Source organism: Pogonomyrmex barbatus, unplaced genomic scaffold, assembly GCF_055798465.1.
Source record: "Pogonomyrmex barbatus isolate J1 unplaced genomic scaffold, ASM5579846v1 scaffold11, whole genome shotgun sequence".
In the NCBI taxonomy this organism is placed as follows: domain Eukaryota; kingdom Metazoa; phylum Arthropoda; class Insecta; order Hymenoptera; family Formicidae; genus Pogonomyrmex; species Pogonomyrmex barbatus.
In genome coordinates, this window is record NW_028297107.1 from 7,095,605 (window position 1) to 7,122,645 (window position 27,041).

The window sequence follows — 27,041 nt, forward strand, 5'->3', positions numbered from 1 at the left end:
TTAGTGTCGGTCCACAATAAGTATTTAATCTTTAAATCGTAAGAAATTGACCAATCATAGTCGATTATTCTTTTCATATTTGATTATAATTGGTCAATTTCTTACTTCTTAAAGCTTAAATCACCTATTGTGGATCGACACTTAAAAAAAATAAATAGAAGTGTTCAGTGTTGAGTGGATATTGAATATTGATTAATGAATAGTGTTCAGTGAATAGTGATTAATAAAAGAAAATAAAATAAACTAAAAACGAAGAGTTATTTTTTCTTTGAAGAATAATTAATTTGTATAAAGATTTATACAGATTTTTTATTATAAATTTAGAATATTGAAAATTTAATTTAAAAAATATTATTTTCTTTTGAAAATAATTATTTGTTCTTATTCTAAAAATAAATGAACATTATATTTAATATAATTGTAATTGTATATATGTATAAGTATATTTATAATACTTTTAAAATAAATTGTTCTTTCTCAATACAAAAATATTTTTTATTATTGTATACTATTGTATACTTACATTTCTATTTATTCATTAAATTTTGTATTATTTCTAAATTTTATAAATATAATTGTATTTTTTAAATTTTATAAATTTAAGAATATGTTATATATTTACATTAATTTTTTTATTTTAAAATAATAATATTATTTAAATACGTTTATTTACATACGTTTATATATTATTTTCTTATGTTAAATATTTTTCTTATATTTTATGCAATTTTTTACCAAAGTTAATAATATAATATAGTTTCTTTTTATTAATCAATATTTATATATTTTTACGTATATTTTTTAAATTATTTTCTTTTATATTTCAAATTTGATATTTATATTTTATATTGTCTATAAAATATTTTTTATTATTAACTACGTATTTATATCATATTTATATTATTTTTATTTAATTTATCTCTTAAGCCAGCAGCACACGATGCTTTTTTTCTTGCTGGTTTGCTAGCTGAATTTGCGTGCTTGCTGAGTTCTTGTCTTTGATTGGTATATTTTTTTAGATCTAAAAAAATATACCAATCGAAGACAAGAGTTCAGCAAACACGCGAATCCGAAGAAAAAAAAGCACTGTGTGCCGCTGGCTTTAAATATGATGCTAGCATAAATATAAATATATATAAATATATATAAATATATATAAATAATAAGTTGGAAAAAGAGAGGAAGTAGTATATACATTCGATGTACTTAAAATAAAATAGATATATATTTAAAATTTGGTAAAAGCGAGATAGAGCATTTTAGTGCAGTCTAGTATAGCACCGAAGAGCAGATCTAGGATTGATTATCTACTTAGCTCGCGCATGTGCAGTTCAATTTCGTACACGCTATATCAAAGGTGCCGACAAGGAGTTGCGCTACTGTATGTACTGTGGTACGAGCTAGACTGATGGCCATATTTTGAGCAATCTTGAGATCATTATAGGAGACTCTATAAGAAGAGACTTGCTAACTCATCACATGACATTAATAAACTCTGATTGGCTGGGGTATGGATTGCATATCTGTGCTCCATGAAACGAAATAGATGTTTCAATAATCTATTTTGACAAATACATGTTATGTACTGTTACAGTATTGTGTCATAGTTATACGTCATATGTAAGTTAATTTATTATATCATTACAATTATGAAAGAAAGCAATATATGTAGCAATAGCAATATATGCAATACACAGGATGTCCCATAATTCTTAATTAATATTTTAAGGGGTGAAGGAGGATGAAATTTTGAACTAAAAATTCCTTTCTCAATTTTGACTCAGATCATTATTTACCGAGTATTAACGATTAAAATTGATCAATCAGATTGCGCCCAATCGGAATATATAGAAGCGTAGCGTGTTGTGAGGCCCCTCGTGCTTTTTGTACATTCTCCCGATTAAAATTTGTTTTTCTAATTTTTTATATTAATAAATAAATGAAATAAAATTAATTAATTAATAAATAAAGTAAATAAATAATGAGTAAATAAATAAATAAGATAAATAAATAAATAAATAAATAAGTGAAAAAAGTTACAATTAGAAATTTATCTAATTTCTGATTGTTTTTTAAATATTATTTATTTATTTGTTTATTTATTTAATTCAATTATTTAATCCATTTATTCAATAGTTATTTAATTTTCATAGCTAACCTAGCAGCGATGGGAAAAAAATAATTACGGAATATTTGTTATAAGTGCAAAAAAAGACTATTAGCAAAAAACATTATCAAAATAAATTGTTTCTAAATAAATTGTTTAAACGATCTCTTCAAAAATTGTTTTGACACGTGTCATAGTTCTTATGTATAAATATTATAAATTAATATTGTTGTAAATAAATTAATTAATAAATTAATTACGTAGATTAAATTATTTACGTATTCGTTAATTTCGGATTTTAAAACGATAACGCCATAGAATTGTAAGAATCGAATTGTAAGAAAAAATACGTAAGAATCATACATGCCAACATTATGAAATAATCAAAATAAATTTTTCACAAGCAATTTGTTTAAACAATTTTTTACAAAAACTAATTTTAATTGGAAACTGATAGTTCCATCGATTTCTAAAAAAAAAATACGTAAGAATACATAATACATGTCAAAACAATTTTTGAAGAAATTGTTTAAATAATTTATTTACAAACAATTTATTTTGATAATGTTTTTTGCCAGTCTTTTTTTGTATCCATAATAAATTAGAAATAAAATAAAATAAAATTTTAATTGAAAGAATGTATAGAAAGCGCGAGGAGTCTTAAAGCACGCTACACTTCTGCGCTACACTCTGACTGGGTGTAATCTGATTGATCAACTTTAATTGTCAAAACTCGGTAAATAATGGTCTGAGTCAAAATTGGAAAAGGAATTTTAAATTCAAAATTCCATCCTCTTTCACTCGTTGAAATATTAATTAAGAGTTATAGGACACCCTGTATAAGCAATATATGTATCTACATTTATTAATTTAAAGTAGTTGTAGATGTATAAAATCAGTGGCACCTGATGCTTTTTTCCTGTTGGTTGTTAGCTGGATTTGCGTGCTTACTGAGCTCTTGTTTTTGATTGATATATTCTTTTAGATTTAAAAAAATATATCAATCGAAGACAAGAGCTCAGCAAGAGTTAAGAAATTGGCCAACCACAATCAATTATTCTTTTATAAATCGATTATGATTGGCCAATTTCTTAAGTTTTACGCTTTAAAATCTCATTAGTGTCGGTTCACAATTGTATTTTTTAAAGCTTAAATTATTGTGGATCGACACTTAGACGCCGCTTTAGTATCGGTCCATAATAGGTGATTTAAGCTTTAAGAAGTAAGAAATTGACCAATTATAATCGAATATGAAAAGAATAATCGACTATGATTGGTCAATTTCTTACGGTTTAAAGATTAAATACTTATTGTGGACCGACACTTAGGCTGATGGCAAAGAATGAGACGTAAGCACTTATGTTTATCAGATTAATCTCGAGCATCAATTACGTATTTTTCAGTGACATAGTTCACTTTTAGATTTTCATCGGTAGCCATCTCACGGTTTCACCGTTTGTCATTTTCATTGCGATCACGCAGCGAAAGAAATTATTAGTACCAATAAGTGTCGGTCCACAATAGGTGATTTAAGCTTTAAGAAGTAAGAAATTATAATCGAATATGAAAAGAATACTCGACTATGATTAATCAATTTCTACGGCTTAAAGATTAAATACTTATTGGACCGACACTAACATAACTAGAAATAGTGAAGACCTATTCACATCAAAATATTCCAAAATCTACACTGAAAACAACTTCACGATTGTAAATATAATCTTAATATTTAGCAAAATAAAGAGGTACGAACTTAGAAATAGATATTTATATCCATGCAAAGAAGATAAATACATCAACGGCAATAAGGAAGACAATTACTAATAATTGTAAGTTGCAACAATTTGTTCATTTATTTGAAATATATAAACTTTTATTTAAAAAATTTCTCTATTTCAGTATCTGTATTTCAAACAAACAGGAGCATAAGAGATAAACTTTGAGAGCTAAGCCCGCTTGAAAACGTCCAAAATGATGAGCTGCAACTTATCGAAGAGTATGAGTCGTTAAATGAGTCTGCATCTAACGAAGGAGTCTACACATCAAATTTTGCAGGAAAAAAACTTTAATCATAGAAATTACAAATCATAATTCAGGTAATGAAGCTGATAAAGAAAATATAAATGGCAGAAATGGTAACTATTTTAAATGTGATATTAAATAAGTTTCCTGAAAATGTCATAATTGACTAAATGACGTTTATTTATGGCAAGTTTAATAAATAATAAAAAATGTAATTACAATTTGATTTCCTTTCTGATTCACTCTATTTTTTAAGTATTACATCTTCTTAGTTTACATCTTGACAATAATGTGTTATATATATTAGCAATTTATCTTTGTAAAAAATTTGAATATTTATCTACAACAGAATACATAGTCATTAAAAATTAAAATTAAAATTTTCTATTGCCAGATTTAAAACCCAAAAAACTGCGGCCATTTTATCAATTAATATGCCGTGTAGGTAAGAAACACTAGATTTTCATCGTTTAATCGGATGCATTCGTTTACGTAGTGTTTTGTGCATTCTCTGTGCTTTCTTATCTGCTTGTCACGTGATCGAAATTTACCGAACGGATAACTGCGTGAATAACACGGATCTTACCTTCCAATAGAAATTGAGCCGATTGTTTGAATGATAAATAAAGACAATTTTATACATAAATTTATATTCAAATAATTAAAATGTAATAAAACTTTTTTATTGTATAAAAGATATTTTATTGATATTAAATTTAATTGATATAAATAATGGATATTATAAAAAATATTTAATTTATAAAGTTTACTTAAACGTCAGATATTAATTTTTTGTGAATTATATTTTATGAATTATATTATTATTTTTTCTGATTTCTTTTTATTTTTATTCTTATTTTTTCTTATTTTTTTATTTCATCTTATTTTAATTATATTATTATTCTTATATAAGTAAACTTGGATTAATTATTTGTTTCTGATCCTTTTCGCTATTCTAAAATTCATTTTGGTGTTCGTTTACGCAGTACTGCAAGCAAAACATCCAAAGTAGGATTTCTGAGATAGCTGCACAGATGAGATACATCCCTGCGTAAACGAACGATGAACTGCGCTGCAGTCACTTTTGCAGACGGAATAAACGAACGACATCTACGGTGAGTGCATAAACTAGTGACTGCATAAACGAATGCACCCACTATGGGTGCGTTCCACTTATCTCTCGCAACGATTACGACCACGACTGCAATATTTACCGTTTCACTACCTTGTGGACGCTGTGGACAAAATTTTAAACAATCGTGCCGACCCACCTACGAATCGTGGACTCGATGCGGTCGCGATTAATAACGTCATCTATAACGTTCGCGATCACAACGGTCGTTATGTGGAATGAGTTTGCGGACGCTGCGAGCGTTAAGTGGAACGCACCCAAAATGATGAAATCCATCTGAGACTCGTCACTTCTCACTGATTCGTTCTAAGAGAAAACTTACGATCGATGCCCGGGACTTACACGATATTTTCTCGAAAAGTAGAGAGGATAATGTTGGTAACAACGAAAACTTTCAGGTAACATAATTTTAATTTGCATGCAGGTTAGTAAAACTATTCAAGTAGTAATCTATTAGTTTGTATAATCTTTTTCTGATATATGACATTTTTTGACATATGTGCACACGTATGTATGATAAATATTTTATTATTGTAATATTTTGTAAATGTAACTTTAAAAAATATTGTGACATTTAAATAAAATTAAATAAAAATGACACACAAAGATAAAAAATATAAATAGAGACATGCATAGAGATGAACAAAGTGAAAAATAATAGTATTATTTTTATTATATGTATATATGAGTGGATAAATTATTATTACACGTAATAAAACAATTTTAATTTGTCAATGTTTTGACGTGTCCTGATAAATATCATTCATAGTTGTCATGCATCGATTTTTTGCATTGGAATTAATTTTCCATCATTGTCAATTGCAGAATAAAATCTGTGCGAGATGAAAATAACATAAATAGAGAGATAAGAAGAAGAAGATAAGAAGAAGAAGATGAGAATAAACAAATACATATCAGATAAGTAGCTAATATTTTTATAAAATAAAAGATTATGTTTCTATATGCTGTCTGTAATTGTAGATATTGTTGGATCAATTCTTTGATTAATTTGTTTGTTCCAGTTAATCACATGCTTGCAGAATATTAATAGTCAGAAAATGATTTCCTGCGGAGCAAGATCATCAAATTTTGAGTGTGAATTTTTATTCCCGAGTGCGTTTCAATTGTGAACAAAAATTGAAATCACATCCTAACGTCGAATATCAAAGCAGGACATTGATCACGTAAGTTTTTCCTTAGAACGAATCAGTGAGAAGTGATGAGTCTCATGGATTTTATCATTTTATGATCACATAATTTTAATTCCGGTAAAAGCGTGAGATATTTAGCCCCATACATCACAACATCCTTTAGAAACCTTTTTAGAAAGATAAGTCGGAAGTTAATATTGAAATATAACATAGAAATATTTCAGAAATGTTTGGGAAATATTTCGTTGAAATCATTTTTTACTTTTGTTACTAAAATATTTCAGAAATATTTTGAAACATTTCATAGACTTAGTTTATATTTAGCCGTCTAATCCCGGTTCACTTCAAAATGAAGTGGATTTAGGGAGCGTTTACACCAGATTGATCTCTGCTAAGAAAAGAGGATTAAAGTGGATCGAAAATTAATCTGTTTACACTTAAGAAATATTATTTCATTCCGAAGTGAATCGGGATTGAGCGGCTTGGTGTAAACTAAGTCATAGAAATACGTAATATTTAAAACGGGAATGTCCCATTTGACCATGTTGTTATTGATCACAGCCACTCACAGCGGCCGGTGCTTAGAGGTTTTCCTCTGTTCAAATGTTATGAATAGCTGGTGGTCAATTGCAACGTGGTCAAACGGGTGCCACCCGTTTAAAACATATATCATTGAAAAATTTCAGAAATGTTACATCGAAATATTATATAACAGTTAATATTGAAATGTTCCTAACAAGTTACCAAGACATTTAATAGAAATATTTCTTATTTGATTTCTAAAATAAAATATAGAATATAAATATAGAATTTACACAATAAAAAGTTTCACAGAACTTTCAAAAGGTTGAAATGTTTTTGAAAAATATCTGAAAACTTTGAAACTTTTTGTGCTGTATAACAAAAATTTCAGAAAACATTATATTGAAATATAATTATTAAAAACAGCTTTCTAAGGCCTGTTCTACAATGCGTTGTGTGTCGGTGTCGTGGGTCGTGGACCGTAAGAATGAACCAATCACAATCAAGTATTTTCCCATATTTGTCTGTGATTGGCCCATTCTTACCCAGTCCACGACTCACGACACCGACATACAACGCATTGTAGAACAGGCCTTATAAAGAATTCAATTCTCCATTGGAATGCTATTCTTCTATTGAATATCGTATATCGTACTCGTATGTCGTATGTCGCTGTGTATATTTATCTATACAGCATAATTAGAAACTTTCAAAAAGTTTTTAGAAAGATTTAAATATTTTTGAAAGTTTTCAGAAAGCTTTCAAAAATATTTAAATCTTTACAAGTCGACTTAAAGTCGACTAAAAAAAAAATCAGCAAATAGTAATTTGTGCTGTGTGGAAATTGACAACCGCCTCATATTTAAGCGACTATATGTCTAAGACAGAAGTTGGCAAAACGATGAAATTGAGCACGGGCCCGCGAGTGCCCGCCTGTTGTGCACATCTCAGGAGCGTATCTAATATTTTTTGTACCTTGGAAAAGTTTCGTATTTCACATTTCCAAAAATAGCGTTGCATGTATATATAAACGATAGTGCAGTCTTAAATTACTAGTACTCGAATCTTTGTAATATCATAAAATTTTTTTATAACAGTTTAGCTAAACCGTTTAAAAATGAAATAATATGCAAAAATATGTTGTAATATATAGGACTCAAAATGCATTTTTCTTATAAATTCACTTCTTACAAACTCAACTTATATTTAATTAATTTTTTTATTAGTCAAATAAAGAAATGTGTAAAGCATGCTTTGATTGTCCTAATAATAAGCATTCATTATAGGAAAATTTTAATTAAAATGCTTATCTCTATTTTTAAATATTGTAAGTTGTCAAAATTTGTGCTTTAGCATATAATTTATTAAAAATTGTAATATAATTATTACATTTAAATAACGAAAATTTAACGAAAATTTAAATATAACAAAGAAATAAAACAATAATATAAACAATAACAATGTATTAAAATATAAATTTATAATGCAATCATAAAATTATGAATACATATATCATGTTTAACAGAAATTAGCACTTTAAAATTATATTTTTAAATCCAGAAGAATAGTTCTTTTTCCGCGAAGAAAACTTCCAACAGTCTGAAAATAAACATCTGCTAAACATCAATCTGTTAAACACTCAAAATAAAAGAAAAACAGTAATTAAGCAAAGGCATGATCAAATTTTGCTCTTGTCTAGAACAGTCAGACACATTTGCGATCTTGTAATTTAACGTGATGGATAATCAAAGTAATAATAATAAGTATAATGAGTATAGTATAATGAGTATGTATAATGAGTATATTCGGTTCTATATATTCATACATGAATAATTATTTTTTATTATGAAATTAAATAAATCGTGATTACGCGAACAGATTCACATTTGAATGCAATAATTCGTTTAAGTTGTGCCAAAACAATAATACCTAGTATATCGTATATAATATCGAAAAACTATGAATCAAATACTAATTAAATGTTATAAGCATTGTTTATTTAATATTGTTGTAAGAAATGTTTATTTAAAATATAGATAGTTATTATTTTATGCTAATTCTGGGTCTGAATTTGTGCGACACAATATTTTTTGACTCCTTGAACAACACGTTCAACGAACAGACGTTTCTGCTATCCCCTCTCCTTTCTTTATTGAGCCTAGCAACCTAACGCTAGCCCTAGCGCGCTCAACTGTTGCCCGCAGGCATTGGGCGCCCGCGAGCAGTGCCCACTTGCCGACCCCTGATTTAAGAAAAAGTTATCGCCACTGTTTATCTCTTGTATTCGTCCTGTGATAATAAGATTATTTCTTTATAATTAAAAAACTAGACTCCAGGCAAAATTTTGTAAGAAAAAAAATTATCTCAGAATATAATCACAATCTTTTCATAAATCTAGAATTCCAATCATTCTCTATATTTCATAGAAATAATATACCCACAAAATGTTTCAGAAAATATTCAGAAAGCAAAAAAGCAGACATAACGTAAATATGAAACATGCTTGAAATATTTTTAATTTTATTGATAAGTTTCTGCAAGCTTTCTAACATATTTCGGCATTGTGTGAAAAAATTATAACTGAAATATTTCCGACATATTTCAAAGATTTATTATTGAAATATTTCATAAATATTTCAGAAATTACATTTTTGAAATTACATCAAAGCGAACATATTGTTGTAGCCAGGCCTACAACCAATAATAAAAGTAGTCCGCATGGCAACAAAATTAGGTTGCACGAACCTCGAAAAGTCTTTCGAAAGATTACACAAATGTGTGATCGCCGAAATTGCGACCAGTCTTTCGAAAGACCACAGAAATGCATCGCGAGAACATTGCGAAAAAGCTGATCAGCAAATTCCTAAATTTAATGCTCAAATCGAGCGTAATATTGATTAATCAATATCACGCAACCGATCGACGCAATCGATTAGAATGCTGACCGGGCATCGATCAGACTATATAACCGATTATACAAGACGGAATAGTCAGAGTCGGGAATCAATCAAACATTACGTGTCGTTCGGAATCGTTACTATAATTATCGCGCAAGATATTACACGAGCACAGCGAAGTTCACGCGAGCCGTACTATCAACGTCTCAGGTGACATACTCGGTCGACGGCCGCCAGAGTAACGCGATACGCGCCCGCCGACGTTTAACCGTGTGTGAAAGAAATAATATAAGCAATCCAAGAAATTGTGCAGTTGTTAAATAAATCAAGTATCCTAAAGAAAGTGTGTTAGTGATTTCAAGATTTCCTTCCATTCGTTCGATCCTGCTCGGAGTCCCAACTCCTTAGGCTTAACGGACCCGACTATCTCTAAAAATTAACGTTGTAGCCCATCCGGGGTACAACATTTTGGTGGCAGCGGTGGGATGGTCAAAATCATCCCCAAGAACAACTTGAGAGGATCATCGTTAATCAAGCCAGCAGAATCAAACGAGTAAGCCCCGACGCATTGCATTACGGGCAGAAGAAAAAATTTTTTTTTCTTGAAGAAACAAGACCTGTAGAAAACAGGCGGACGGAAAAAAATAAGCCGCCCAAACAAAATAAGACCTGCAGTAATAGACAGGCAGAAGAATCAAATTCTCAATAAGCAGAAAATACGAGACCTGTAGAAAACAGGCGGACGGAAAAGGCCCCGTCAAAAAATAAGCCGCCCACGAAATTGTGTCAAGTGTACAGTGCAATATTAGTAGAGTGCCGACCTACGACAACGAGTGTCCAGTGGCAGCGGAGCAACGACCAGAGAGTCCACGAGCACCGAGAGCCAGCCAGCGCTGACCGTGTACAACGATACCAGGCAGCAAGGACGCTTCACCGACACGCACTACTACACGCAGCCAATTGACGCACCAGCACAAGCAGCGAACATGCGAGCGTATGCGATTTATCTACTAATGTAAGTCAAAGAAATTATATTTTGAAAAAGGCGAATGTCCGCAGCGAAGGACAACGTAGCAAATGCGACTTGGCCAAAATCTCGGTCAATAAATAATTCTGTAAACTTTCCGCATACTATCTCCGCGTTAAATACCGCGAGAAACGCATTAAAAGAAATACGCGATAACGTGCGCCGCGTACTACAATACGATAGTGACGAAGACGTCCACGTAATAACAGAACGCGAATTTTCATACGACGAAAAAGATTACAGCTTGCTCGAACTGAACGACACCGACTCTCACATTAACACACACGTACAAGCGCGAAAAAACATACATACAAACCTACGAGACGGAAGCATATTCAATTCTTTTAATATATACCAATCATTAATAAACGAAATGGCTCACTCACCTGTCGAACAACAGAATGAAATCGACAACGAAATTTTACAATTACGACATTCGGTCGAGAGACATGGACCGCAAGAAAGTCGAACGAACCGCCGCGTCACAATCGACGCACCGCCCGATAACAGTCTCATTCGAGAATTAATGGACGAAATACGCGATCTCCGTGTGCAAGTCAACGGATTAAGACAACAAACACAATTGCCTATGGGCGAACGAACGAGAATATCTCAGGATTTTCTACCGCACCCGTTAGATCTAACTTACGGACGTTCGTATCAAGATATACGAAACCAGCCGGGAAATGCACTGGCATTCCTCACACTGAAAGACGCGCGTAACATGATCCCAGAGATCGACGGCACGTCACGAGGACGCGTGTACGAATTTCTAAACGCAAGTACGTACGCGATAAAAAATATACATCCCGCGGATGAACATTCTCTATTAGAAGCCATTCTTTGCACTAAATTCAAAGGCAAGGCCATGATGGATTTCCGTACGCGAGATATAATAAACTTTGAACAATTGAAACGAGAATTAGAAAAAGAATATTTGAGCAAACGAAGCACCGCACATTTGCAACTCGAATTCAACTCGCTCAAACAAAAAGCAAACGAGAATGCACAAGAATTCGGCAGACGAACCGAAAATATAGCCATGGAATTATACGAATCCATGGAAGAAGGAAAAAATCATACGGTCGAACAGCAACGCGCGATCTTAGAAAATATAAAAGAGCAGGCGCTCCACAATTACCAGAATGGTTTACACGAAGAAATTAAATTAATTGTACGATCGCAGCGATATCATACAGGAAGCAATCGCAGGAGCAACCGCGGAAGAAAAAACGCGAGGACCTAGCATGCGAACGCTAACCTATCGAAACCGGCCAGTATTTAAAACGCATACACCTAGTCCGCGTTGTGAAAAATGCGGAAAAATCGGTCATTACGGATACGATTGTAGGACTAGCCGTTTTTCAAATAGATATACCCTGCCTAAGCCAGAAAGGTAACCACGAATAAATACAATTGAAAAACAGTGTAGCTATTGCAAAAAGATAGGACATTTACGGCACGAATGTTGGACATTAAATGGAAAACCGGAAAACAGCAAAATTTCCGGAAAAATTTTTTCGAATTCGCGAAGAGAAAATTCCGCGAAGAATTTTAAAAATAAAAAGAGCGAAACCGGCGAAGATAAATCGACCGTCCCGCGTCCCGCGTCAGAGTATCGCGTGGCACACGTCAAGGGGACACCGCTCGTTAACACTGGATTAAATGCAATCACATTACCGATTGCAGAAGCCAAAGGTAGAAAAATAAATTTCTTGTTTGATACAGGAGCATCAGCAACAATAATAAAACTGAAACATGTTCTAGACCACGTCCTAATATATGAAGAAAAAACTAAGCTAACAGGCATAACAGGACATGAATTAATAACATTGGGCAAAACACATATTACGGTGCAACTGTCGCGAGAAAAGATACGACACCCCGTATACATAGTGCGAGATAATGCGCCAATGGAATATGATGCAATCCTAGGAGCAGATTTTATTTGGAAATACATGACTGCGTTCAATCCAAGAATAAATTTAGTACAATTTCAAAATACGAAATTCAGACTGTACCCATACAGGCGCGTAACCTTAGGGCCGCGCAGCGAAACAATCGTGCAAGTCACGACTAACCAAAATATAATGGGATTGACAAAACCAGAGGAAATGATACCTGGAATTTTTATTGGATGTTGCCTAGTCGAACCACGAAATTATACGTGCCCAATAAGTATAATAAATATTACAGAAGAAGAAAAAATTGTGCAAGTACCACAAGTAATAATAGAAGAAATAAATACACAAGAAAAAATAATACAAGAATCTGTAAACGCAATACAGACAAAAAATAAAGAGACAAAATCAATAGCTCGAGAAGAGCAAATAAACAATTCCTTGCGCACAGAACATTTAAATGAAGAAGAACGAAAATCTATATTAAAATTATGTCACGAATACAATGACGTGTTCCACCTAGAAGGGGATACATTATCATGCACAACAAAGATTAAGCATGAAATATCTGTACGAACAGATTCGTCACCAGTAAACGTACGACCTTACCGTTTACCGGAAAAACACAAAGACGAGGTAAATAAACAAATTCAAGAAATGTTGAAACAAGAAATTATCAGACCGAGCGTCAGCCAATGGAACGCACCACTATTAGTCGTGCCCAAAAAGACAGATGCGTCAGGAAAAACAAAATTACGAATTGTAATAGACTTCAGAAAATTAAACGATCTCACAATCGGAGATTCATTTCCGTTGCCCAATATAACGGATATACTTGATCAGCTGGGTAACGCAAAATACTTCACGACACTGGATCTCGCATCAGGTTACCATCAGATATCAATGGCGGAGCGAGATAAAAATAAAACAGCATTCTCTACACCACACGGTCATTATGAATTTAATAGAATGCCATTTGGTCTGAAAAACGCACCTGCAACCTTCCAACGATTAATGAATTCAATTTTAACAGGGTTGCAAGGAATTAAATGTCTAGTGTATCTGGATGATGGACGATATTGTAATATACGGTCCTAGCTTAATAGAGCATAACAAAAGATTAAAATTAGTTCTCCAGAGATTAAGAGAGAACAATCTAAAGCTCCAACCGGACAAGTGCGAATTTTTAAGAAAAGAAGTGATTTATTTAGGACACATAATTACGGAAAATGGAATTTCGCCAGATCCATCAAAACTGCACGCCGTAAAAAATTTTCCTATGCCCAAAAAAGTAAAAGATGTGCAATCATTTATCGGATTAGCCGGATATTACCGAAAATTTATCGAAGATTTCTCACGAATAGCAAAACCTCTAACAAAACTCACAAAAAAGGGAGAGAAATTCGAATGGACCGAAAAACAGCAAAACGCATTTGATACATTAAAAAATAAATTAACGACGGCACCGATATTAAAATATCCAGACTTTACGAGAGAATTTCTCCTAACAACGGATGCATCGGACTATGCAATAGGAGCCGTCTTATCGCAAGGCGAGGTAGGTCAAGACCAACCCGTCGCGTACGCCAGCCGTGTACTATCGCGAGCAGAACAGAATTATAATACAACTGAAAAGGAATTACTCGCAATAGTATGGGCAGTAAAACATTTCAGACCTTATTTATACGGGACAAAATTTAAAATAATTACCGATCATAAACCGTTAATATGGTTATTTAACGTAACAGATCCCGGATCACGTTTAGTCAGATGGAGATTAAAATTGGAAGAATTCGATTATGAAATAATACATAAAGCTGGGAAAGCAAACGCTAACGCCGACGCATTGAGCCGTAACGTAGCAACAATAACAGAAGGGCAGCAAACTGACGACGTCGCGTCAGAAAAACAATATAAAGAAGAAGAAAAGAAACAAATATTATATGAATATCACAACGCACCTATAGGAGGACACCAGGGCGTTGAACGAACAATAAATAGAATACGATTACACCACAACTGGCCAGGATTAAAAAGAGACGTTGAGCAATACATCTCAAAATGCGAATATTGCCAGAAAAATAAATTGCAACGACGCGCTAAAGCACCATTAATGATAACAGATACGCCAACAAAACCATTTGAGAAATGCGCGTTAGATATTGTAGGACCTTTGCCTATAACAACGATGGAAAACAAATATGTATTGACATTCCAGGACAGTTTAACAAAATTTAGCAAAGGAATACCAATACAAAATCAAGAGGCGACAACAGTAGCGAAAGAATTTGTCACAAAAATTATATTAGAATATGGAATTCCAGACAAAATATTAACCGACCAAGGAACAAATTTTACAAGCGAATTATTTAAGAATACGTGCAAATTACTAAAAATACACAAATTACAAACGACGGCCTATCATCCAGAAACAAACGGAGCACTCGAAAGATCACATCGGACATTAACCGAATATTTACGGCATTATATTAATAATGATCAGACAGACTGGGACGAATGGATACCGTATGCGATGTTCGCATATAATACGACACCGCACACCGCTACGGGATTCACGCCGTTCGAACTGGTATACGGGCACCAGGCACCACTACCTACGGCCCTAACTAGCTCACCGAAATCATCGTATACATACGATGACTATGCGCAAGAACTCCGTGAAAGAATACGAGCCGCGAATCAAATAGCAAAGGAAAATATAAAAGAAGAAAAACAAAAAGCGAAGGAAACATACGACAGGAAAACAAAAATACGCACGTTCGAAATAGGAGATAAAGTCCTACTACACGACGAAACAGTTCGGCGAGGGAGATCAAAAAAGCTAGACGCGTTATGGATCGGACCCTACACAATTCTAGAAAAATTAAGCGATTTAAATTATAAAATAAAAATGGGCCGCCGAACGATAAACATGCACGCGAACCGAATTAAACCGTTCGTGGAAAATTAAAAAGGAAATAAAAAGAAAAAAGCACACAGTACAAAATAATATAAGAAAAATAATAGGAAAATAAAAATAAAAGTATTAGGACTTACTGAAGAAGAATCTCAGCAGGTCCGGAAAATAATCCAACATCCACAGGTCCGGAAAATAATCCACAGTTATAAAAACACTATAGCACTACACTAAAGTACTACACTACAATACTACACTACAAACTATAAAACACATAAAAAATTAAGCCCCAGGAGAGCGGTCCCTCGCCTGCGCAGGGTTGGCCGCGGGGTCATCCCCCATATCGTCCTCGTCATTGGCCGGTAAATCCTCCAAAGGAGCATCCTCAGGGTTGTCAGCCACTTCGATATCTGCCGAAACGGCCTCGGGCATACAAATTAATAGTTCATACAATTCTACCGACCAGGGTAACTCAACCACCCTACCGGCACCATTGGCGACAAAATAAATAGAATCCTCGCCGACGAGGAACACTCCGTCACAATAGAATCGGTTCACGATCCACAACCACTCCCGCACACGACGGAAGTGGTCCTGAGCAGCAGGACTATCCATGAACTCGCGAGCCTCGGCATCATCAACCTCGACGTCGAATTCGTCATCCGACGCTTCCGCCGCGGCCCGATCGTCAAAAATCGGCGGCGACGCGTCTCGACCATAATTCCCTTGAGAACCCATGGTGTCACAAGGAAAGCACTTCGACAACTGGCGAAATGCAGCCAGAGGGCTCATCGCGAAAATGAAATATTAGAAGGATCGCACCGATATAATAAATACGACACCAAGAGAAACAATATACGTCGTAAAAAAGCAAGCTAAACAGATTCACAGGAGAATCGTTTAACTAAGATAACAAATTCAGAATAAAGTAATATTACACCTGGGAACAGGATAAAAAAGAAAAAACGCCGAATTCGAGCATCAAAAAATTTTCATGAGAAATAAGAATTTTTTTTTAACATTGCAGAATAAGGATATGGATAATCAATGGAGAAGAAGAGAAAAAACTACCATTTGAAGTAGAAAACTTCAAGCATCACCCCGGAATATATTTCGAGGAAATAGGAAAACTAAACATAATCGAGTCTGGAAGATAATTATAAAAATAGATATTTCGCCAATCGAAAAGCGAACAGAACAAATAGAAGAATACATTCAAAAAACGCAAAATATATGCACGATGTTACACCTCACAAACAAGGGGTCATGTCAAAACTATAATATCATCATTGAAAACAATTATCAGCGGTTAAAACACTTAATAAAAAGAATAAACGCTCTGTATAAAGCACAAGAGACAAAAACGAAAAGAGGACTAATAGATGGAATAGGAACTATTGCCAAAACATTATTTAGAACAATGGACAATGAAGATAGAAAATTAATCAATGAGCAACTAAGTATCCTAGACAACAAACAAAAAACGACAGAGCACATAATAAAGAACCAAATCAAGATTATAAACGCGACAATAGCGCACATAAATAACTATGAAGAAATAATTCAGAATAACGAAAACATTTTAGCTAATGCAATCAAAAAATTAGAAATGACGCTAACAACAGAAATAAGTAGCGAAAATATAAAAGAACACTTTATAATCACCAACGCAATACTTGCAGCAGTGACACAAAACGCGGAAGACACGTTAGAATACCTAACGGCGATAAAAAGTGGAATATTACACCCACGACTAATACCGTTAGAAGAAATAATAAAAAGTCTTAAAGAAGCAATCACACAAATACCACAAGGATCATATTTCCCATTTAAAATAAGGGAAGAGGATTGGCAGACAATAGAAAAAGTAACGACAATGAGCGCGCACTGCGACAAAACAAACGTATACACAATCCTACATTTCCCATTAATTACACTTCCGCTATATGAAATATTAAACGTAATACCACTACCGGTACCATACAAACAAAATATATCCGCACTAATTGAGACGAACAATCCATTAATCGCTTTGGATACTAACAGACACACGTACGCAAAACTAACTCACGAAAAATTAAAACAATGCAAGCAAATAAATACAAATTACTTGTGCGAACAAATCTTTCCAATAAGAAATGTAAAAACCGACCCGCTATGCGAAATAGATATATATATAGAAAACGACAACGGTTATAATAATTGTAAAATTAAATATATAACAATAAAAAATAGCATATGGATAGCCTTAAGCAATTCATATTCTTGGCTATATTCCACACCAGCGAAACAAACTATTACAATTTCATGCAAAAATAATAAAGAAACGCGTACAACCATTACAAACACAGGAAAAATAACGTTATCAGACAATTGCAAAATAGTCACATCAGACGCGACAATAAAATCTACAAGCACCAATAAAGGAAAAGAGATAAAAACATATCTACCAAAATATAATATCACACTACTAAGCGAAACGTTCAAGGCAAATAAGACAGAGAAATTAAAATTAAAAGTTACAAGACGCAACAGACCTGACAGAATTAACAAAGAAATTAAATGACATGAAAAACGAAATAAACAATAACGAGACACCTTTTTTCCAACAAAAACACTTTGTATCCAGTATCAATTACCAGCTCATTAATAATAATCATTGTTATCGCAACAATAATAATTGTATTAAGGAAGAAAAAACAAAACGAAACAATAACGCACGCAATGTAAATCGCGCCGTTAGAATAAGCGAAAGTATTCGATTCTAAGTAAACGATTATACCAAAAAATGTATCGGGAAAAAACAAAAATTATGTAAAAAGCGAAAACTTCGTACCTCCGTTTTCTTTTAATAACAAGGGGGGGATGTTGTAGCCAGGCCTACAACCAATAATAAAAGTAGTCCGCATGGCAACAAAATTAGGTTGCACGAACCTCGAAAAGTCTTTCGAAAGATTACACAAATGTGTGATCGCCGAAATTGCGACCAGTCTTTCGAAAGACCACAGAAATGCATCGCGAGAACATTGCGAAAAAGCTGATCAGCAAATTCCTAAATTTAATGCTCAAATCGAGCGTAATATTGATTAATCAATATCACGCAACCGATCGACGCAATCGATTAGAATGCTGACCGGGCATCGATCAGACTATATAACCGATTATACAAGACGGAATAGTCAGAGTCGGGAATCAATCAAACATTACGTGTCGTTCGGAATCGTTACTATAATTATCGCGCAAGATATTACACGAGCACAGCGAAGTTCACGCGAGCCGTACTATCAACGTCTCAGGTGACATACTCGGTCGACGGCCGCCAGAGTAACGCGATACGCGCCCGCCGACGTTTAACCGTGTGTGAAAGAAATAATATAAGCAATCCAAGAAATTGTGCAGTTGTTAAATAAATCAAGTATCCTAAAGAAAGTGTGTTAGTGATTTCAAGATTTCCTTCCATTCGTTCAATCCTGCTCGGAGTCCCAACTCCTTAGGCTTAACGGACCCGACTATCTCTAAAAATTAACGTTGTAGCCCATCCGGGGTACAACAATATTATGTATCTGAAACATGTCTGAAATATTTTTTTGAAAGGTTTCATATTTCATTGATAGTTTTCTGAAAGCTTTCCGAAATTTTTCGGTGCTGTGTGGGATGAAACTTTTCATCATCAACGACATAGAGTGCTTACGATAATCCAAGTTTCGAGTTAGATTCACTAGGACCAAAAAATATAATATATATAACCATCTAGTATCTTCATGAGTCATGACAACTCACTCAACGCTGTCTTATATTCCCTGAGTTGAGTTAGCTGTGATTAACTAATAGAAGATATCGAAGATACTATAAGTAAAGTAATTTTGCAAATTTAAAATATTTATAATTATAATTATAATTATTTATGTTATTAACATTATTGTTACATAATTAAAAAATGTTATCTAAATTATTGTAATATCTCAATATTTAATTAAAACTTATATATAATAATAAACTTATATATAATTATGTTTATTAAGACACATACATACCAACATTATTTTTTTTTGTATATATCTGCAGTATAATGCAAATATATCTACAGTAGACATTTTCTTCTTAAATCAGATTTGCTTGTGTAAATAAACTAACTAATTTAATTCGCTGAATATAAGACAATATATAAGTAATATATTATATTACTTATAATATTTTCGATATCTTCTGCCAGCTAATCACAGCTTTTTTTCTTTTTTTTTTAGAGAGGAGTAATCTTCGAAAGACCTCCAACGGACGACAGTTGGAGAGTATGGGAAGTGAGTGGCATATCGGACAAAAAACCATCCAGCCTCGTCTATCCACTAAACCTCCTATAGAGGAGCCAGCACGACCATGGGGAGGGCCCCTGGAATGTTGATGGAACAACTCATCACGGACCCCTCCCCTGAACTAACCACAGCTAACTCAACTCAATGAATATAAGACAATGTCACATCCGTAGTCAGTACGGAAGAAATTTTTCCCTTCAATCTCTACTTATGTCAAGAAGCGCGTTCTACAATATCACCAAATGTCGAAGGTCGGGCATTTCGGGCTCTCATCGACGCCTCTTCGTGCGCGGACACCATTCCTCCCAGTTAGTCTTAGAACTCGCGTCGAACCAAAGGGATCTAAAACTCAGACCCTAGCTGTAGTTAAAATTCATTCGAAGTGTCTCTATATATATAGCTTTAAGTTTAAACTCGGATAGAATAAATTAAACTAATAGAAGTCACTAGTGCTAGTAAGTTTTCATTAAGCCCTGTGTAACAACAATTAAATCTCGAACATTAAACATTATTGGAGTGTAACAGATTGTTGATTTTTTAACTATACCTCATCTAACATTCGAAAATTCCGCGTTCGCGAGGATCCGTGTGCACCAGGATCTAAACTGCGTTCCACGTCATGTTTCGTAGCAACGGAGTCGGGTGAGGTCCAATCGGACACATTGCCGATTGATCGATTAAATAAACAAATTTTTGATAGGTGGCTCATTAGAAAATTCCTAGGCATCGGCTGATGTGAATGATGTGTCCGATTGAAAATGTGCGCATCTGGAACGCTTCCTCGACAAGAAGCTGGGAAAAATCAAGGTAAAAAATTCTCTTAAATTCTAAAGCTACGTTCCGATGTGGCCGCGATCGCGTGACAACAGCGTTGAGTTGAATTATCATAACTCATGAAAATACTAGACGGATATGTGTATTATATTTTTTAGTCATGTAATCTAGTGGAACTAATTCAAATTGGATTATCGTAAACATCCATAGTTAAACGAAAATCTAGTGTTTCTTAACCTACAACATATTAATTGGTAAAATGGCCGCAGTTTTTTGAGTTTCCAATCTTGGAGTTTTAAATCTAGCAATAGAAAATTTTAATTTTTAATGACTATGTATTTCGTTGTAGATAAATATTCAAATTTTTTACGAAGATAAATTGCTCGTATATATAATACATTATTGTCAAGATGTAAACTGAAAAGATGTAATACTTAAAAAATAGAGTGAATCAGAAAGGAAACAAAATATTGGAATTACATTTTTTATTATTTATTAAACTTCTCATAAGTAAACGTCATTTAGTCAACTATAACATTTTCAGAAAACTTATCTAGATAGAGAAATATTCAGATTCATCATAACCTGCAAAGAGAGAATTTCCAAATGAAACATCTTCAACATTTTTGCAGATTATGATAGAACAGTTCTTGGTTTAGTTACATGACAACCAAGATTTAGGAAAAAAAGAAGCTAAACTATCATCGCGTTCGGAATACCCTTGATGTGAATAGGTCTTCATTACTTTTAGTTATGTCACTAATAATTTCTTTCGCTGCGTGATCGCAGTGAAAATTACGAATGGTGAGATAGTCACCGGTGAAAATCTAAAAGTGAACTATGTTATTGAAAAATACGTCGATGCCCTGACGAATACAGGGCATCTTAGGCCTGTTCTTTTTGGCTTGGTTATACTAGTTTACAGTTTATCTTTCTTTCTTACACTAAAAGAAGAAGTCTCTGAACCAGTTCAGCTAAAAAAAATAGATCCCTAGTCTTCTTCATCATGGATATATTATGGCTATATTTGGGGAGCGCACTATTAGAATTATCGTAGCATTCTTAATTTATAAATAAATGAACAATAAAGATGAAATAATGTGATAGTGCTAATAGCGCGCTTCTCGAACACAGCCTATATACAGGGTGTCCCAAAAAAATAGCCAAGCGATCATATGCAGGTAGAGCAGATTAAACTGAATCGAAAAGTCCTGTATTATTTTGCGATTTTTGCAATAGTTAACAAGTTATTAATTTATAAAAATAGTCAAATTGCAAACACGCGATGAGATAGGACTGCCCAGTGAGACACGCGTCTGCCAAGCGTGGAGTTGTTGATTGCAAGCAGCATTGGCTATGCTTTCATCTACGTATAGGTGCGCCTGGTGTGCTCCACGCGTATCTAGCAATGGCGAATGCATGTCTCAGTGGGCGATTTTATCTCATCGTGCGCTTGCAACTTTTGATTATTCCATACACATATATATATATATATATATATGCTTGATTTTTGCTGCGTTTTTGCCGACACAGTTGATAAAGAGGGAACGTCCCGTTGACCATGTTGTGATTGATCACTCATAGCGGCCGGTGCCTAGAGGTTTTCCTCTGTTCAAACGCTATGGCTGGTAATCAATTGCCTCACCCGATAAAGCAGATCGCGCCTATATCCGCCGCGTCGTGTTATCGTTAATTTTATCGTCGTGACAGCACACTGAGCTCGATTTCTGCTGCGTTTCTGCCGACACACTGATAAGGCAGATCGTGCTTTATACCTCGAAATTTTGTCGTTACGATGTGATGGCACACTGTATTCTGTTTCTGCTACCAGTATCTGATGTTACAAATCGTGTTGCATTCTTGCCGCATTTCTGCTGTCACAGCGTGAAAGATTAAATATGCCAGATATTTACTACATTTTGCAACATGTCTTTACGGCATATCATGCTAAATTTTAGAGTATTTTTTGTTGAATACTGTGGCAAAACAAAAATGTTTGAATTTTGATGTATTTATGATGACAAGCTTTGTTTAATTTTTACAGCATCTTTGCAGCATGTTATAATGCAGTTTGTTCGATATGCTGCATTTTTGCTGGCAGTATCTATTACAATATAGCAGTTTATGCTGGATTGATGCTCGATTTTTGCCGGCATAACATGTATCATAACTTCACAATTTGTGCACGTTTGCTATCTGGGATATTATAATTGTATTAAGTAACACGTAATTAACGTGTAATTGATATGATTTAGAATGTCTCGTGCAACTTTCGACTATATTCAATAAAAATAGTCAATAATTATTTATTTTAAGTATTAAAATTACTAAACAACATTCTTTTAATACTTAAAATAAATAATTTTTAATATTAAATTGGCCAGTAATAAATTAGATTTCTATAAGGAATGAGTCACATTTTATATCTAAATCTAGAAAGTCGAAGTATAACCATAACCATAATTACATGACTGTCATCATGTGCCACTTATTACTACCAGAGAGAAGCCTAAGAATGATCATGAACACGTTTTAGCTGTACCCTTATTCGCGTAGGTAATGTGCAGGATAGACAGTCGTGTCTTTATCTGTTGCGTCTAGCACGGAAGAGAACCACAAAAATGTGCACATTACCTACGCGAATAAGGGTACATCTAAGACTGCGTTCGAAAATACATTAGTGTAGCACTAATCACACCGGTCATTCGGAAAACTCAGGCTGGTGTCCCATGGCGCGGAAATCCACAGCGGAACGGAACGCTCGAACCAATCATAGCAAAAGCACGAACGGAATGAACGAGTTTTCTTTGGTTCTTTCGCTGTGATTGGTTTGCGCGTTCCGTTCCGCTGTGGATCTCCGCGCCATGGGACACCAGCCTCAGTGTGTACTCGTGTACATTCGGGTAAGATCGTTCGGAAATATCGAAAAAGATCACACCATGTGCCACGAAACCACTCTTCGAAAAAGCAGGAGGAGTCAGTGTGAGCTAGTATTTTGTTAAAGTTTAATTCAATAACCTGTCATAAACCTCGAAAAAAAAAATAGTCGGTGTTTGACCGTTGAGTGGATATGATGTCTTTTGTCTCCACATAAATTTTTGTGTTGTGTGATGCAATTTTTTAAGGATAAAGAGAAAGTAGATAGAAGTAGATAGAAGAATATAGATAAATTTATAAAGAAGGGTATAAGCAAGAAAAAAAGGGAAAAAAGTGAGAAGAGGAGATAGAGGATCTGTATCATATACCCTGGAGTTGAAGACACATAATCAAGGATATATCTGGCACTCTCCACCCCTTAAAGTATAGTTCCCCAGATGTTGAGTGTCTCCGTTTGGGAACACTCACACTCGAGGGCACACGGTACCCCTATTACTTTCCCACTGAAATCACCAAAACATACCAATGAACGATGTTTCCGAACGCAGCCTAAAACGCATCCGTGACCACTCTCAGGCTTCTCTCTGCTACCAACAGTGTTCATGGAGCTCGTCGAACATTAACGCTACCAATGGGATGACACCCATTTGACTACGTCCCGATTGATCACTAGCCATTCACAGCGCTTGAACAGTGGAAAAATTCTAGACATTGGCCCCTGTGAGTGGCTAGTCAATTGAAACATGGTCAACGGATGTCATCCCGTCATGATAACATTGATAGCGTTCCTAGCTAGCTCCGTGAACAGATGTTAGTGCTAAATAGCGCTGACAGCGAACTCCATGAACGCATCTTATATGCATAAGAAAAATTACCCAATCGCATTTCTATCATAAAGACACATGTAGACTGCGTTCCGATATTCACTGTCAGTACTGAAAATCTATAATATACGTGATATGAACTATATATTTTCAGTATTGGCAGTGAATATCGGAACGCAGCCGTAAAATGCAATTGGATAATTTTCCTTATGCATATGGTTATGTTGCTATATAAGTTTATCTGAATAGGCCCTTACTGCTACAAAATCTCGAAGCATTTGATTAATCAATCGGAACAAAAAATATTATGAATTGACCAATCAAAGTTGCTTTGAAGCATTTGTAGCACCGCAGATTACGTTTCATGCATTTTGGGGATGGAAATAAAGAACTATTATATTGGTTTGTTTCCTTCTGCGCTATGCAGAAGAAGTCTGCACTCCGACTCTCATTTCGGAATTGCATTTCGAATTTTGTGTGTCTTGTACCTGTCATTTTAAACTAAATAAGAAATTGAACATTATTATGGATATGATTAATTATGCAACAAACATGGGTTTTTTATTTTTATTAATATAATTGGTCTACACAAAAAAATTCATTTGTTTCCGAATGAATAAAATAAAAAATATGGTACATACATTTCGCTACCTTTCTTTTGGTAATCTTACATGCGAAAAGGAATATGACGAACGATATAAATATTACAAAGTCTATAGACAGGCGTTTGGCGTCATCTTATAGCGATGAGATACTTAGATACATACAGTTTGGTCTCTCTTGCTAGTAATAGCTCACACGCGATAATTTACAATAAAAGAATAATTTTCGTTTAAAGTGCAAATATTTCGTTTTTAATAAATATTGCTACACGAATTTCGAATAAATAATGTATCAGAATGTGTGTATACATTTGAGAGAAGGGGAAGGGAGAAGGAAGAGGAAGGAGATTGTTTGCAAAGTAATATACTCTTATTGTTTATACGCTGACAAAATTTAACAATTTAAAAAACAACGTTACTTAACCCTCTATAACTCACAATTATTATTATGGAATTTCATAACATATATCAAATTAAATTAATAAAATATGAATAATCGTACAGCGCGCATCATTTCTTGATAAATTTTATTTGGATCAATATTCATTGGAAAAAGATTGGCGGGGAACGAGTGCTGAAAAGGAAAGGAGAGGAAGAAAAAGCTAGAAAGATAAAGTTTTCTTAATTTTAGTACAATAGTATCGCGCTATTATCTAATAGTCCAGTAAAATAACAATTATTACAATGCATTAAAAATTATTATTACTTGGAAAAATTACACCGAGTTATATAGGGTTAAACAGATGATTGTCAGCTTATGTAAAAAAAAGCTACTCACATTCGTACAATTTGTATATATAATATATAATCTGTTGTCGCGCAGAATGCCGTACACTTCAATAATACTTAGTAAAAAACAATATGTGTATCTTCATTTTACATATAACATGATAAACTGGATATAATATTTTTTAATAGCCCCACGGAGAATATGTCTGATATCTGATATAAATAACGATAGGCTTGTAAATTAATTGGAGTCACTGGGAATATATATCTTAAATAGATTCGAGAAGAGAGTAGACCGAAATTGAATTATTTACAAAGATATGAAATCAATGCTATATACAGGAATGACAATTCCTTTCGTGTGATGCATCGATCGCCGGACCGAAAAAAAACGAGAAAACAAAATACGAATACGTGATATCTTTATATCTTAAGATTCTTAAGTAACGGAAGATAGGCGGATCATTCGATTCTATCGATAAGTACAATGATACGTTCACTTTGTACGTATCTCTTCCAATCGCAATCGTAAACTATATTAAACTATATTAAACTTTATTCCACTTTTGTCCATTATTTGATGTACAGTGAATAATATGTTTTATATATATATATATATATATATATATATATATATATAGTATGGTGTGTGTGTGCGCGCGCGCGCTATATACATATTATATGTGTGTATATGTGTCACTCACTCACTCACTCACTCACTCACTCACTCACTCACTCACTCACTCACTCACTCACTCACTCACTCACTCACTCACTCACTCACTCACTCACTCACTCACTCTCTCACACACACACACACACACACACACACACACACACACACACACACACACACACACACACACACACACACACACACACACACACACACACACACACACACACACACACACACACACACCACAAAATATGTTCTACGGTACTTTTTAAGACGATACGATACGATTAAATTGCATAATATTGACATCTCTTCTCTTCATTTAGAATAAGGTTGCCGATTTGATAATAATCATCGATAACAATAATTTGAAATGTGTATCCAGAAAACAAATGTGTGCGCATGTCCATACATCCATCCATACATACATACATACATACATACATACATACATACATACATACATACATACATACATACATACATACATACATACATACATACATACATACATGCGCATGCACACACATATCACCGCTAATAAATGGACGCGCGAAAATATTTAAAATA

At 33.8% G+C, this 27,041-nt stretch overlaps 2 long non-coding RNA genes across 2 annotated transcripts; both read left to right on the forward strand.

The window, feature by feature from the left end:
* Positions 1-3,453: 3,453 nt before the first annotated feature.
* LOC148937749 (uncharacterized) lies at positions 3,454-4,350 on the forward strand. Its single transcript, XR_016137980.1, has 2 exons — positions 3,454-3,936; positions 4,007-4,350. It is a non-coding gene; the product is annotated as an uncharacterized LOC148937749 (long non-coding RNA).
* Positions 4,351-5,009: 659 nt separating this feature from the next.
* LOC148937750 (uncharacterized) lies at positions 5,010-20,508 on the forward strand. Its single transcript, XR_016137960.1, has 2 exons — positions 5,010-6,445; positions 19,921-20,508. It is a non-coding gene; the product is annotated as an uncharacterized LOC148937750 (long non-coding RNA).
* Positions 20,509-27,041: the final 6,533 nt, after the last annotated feature.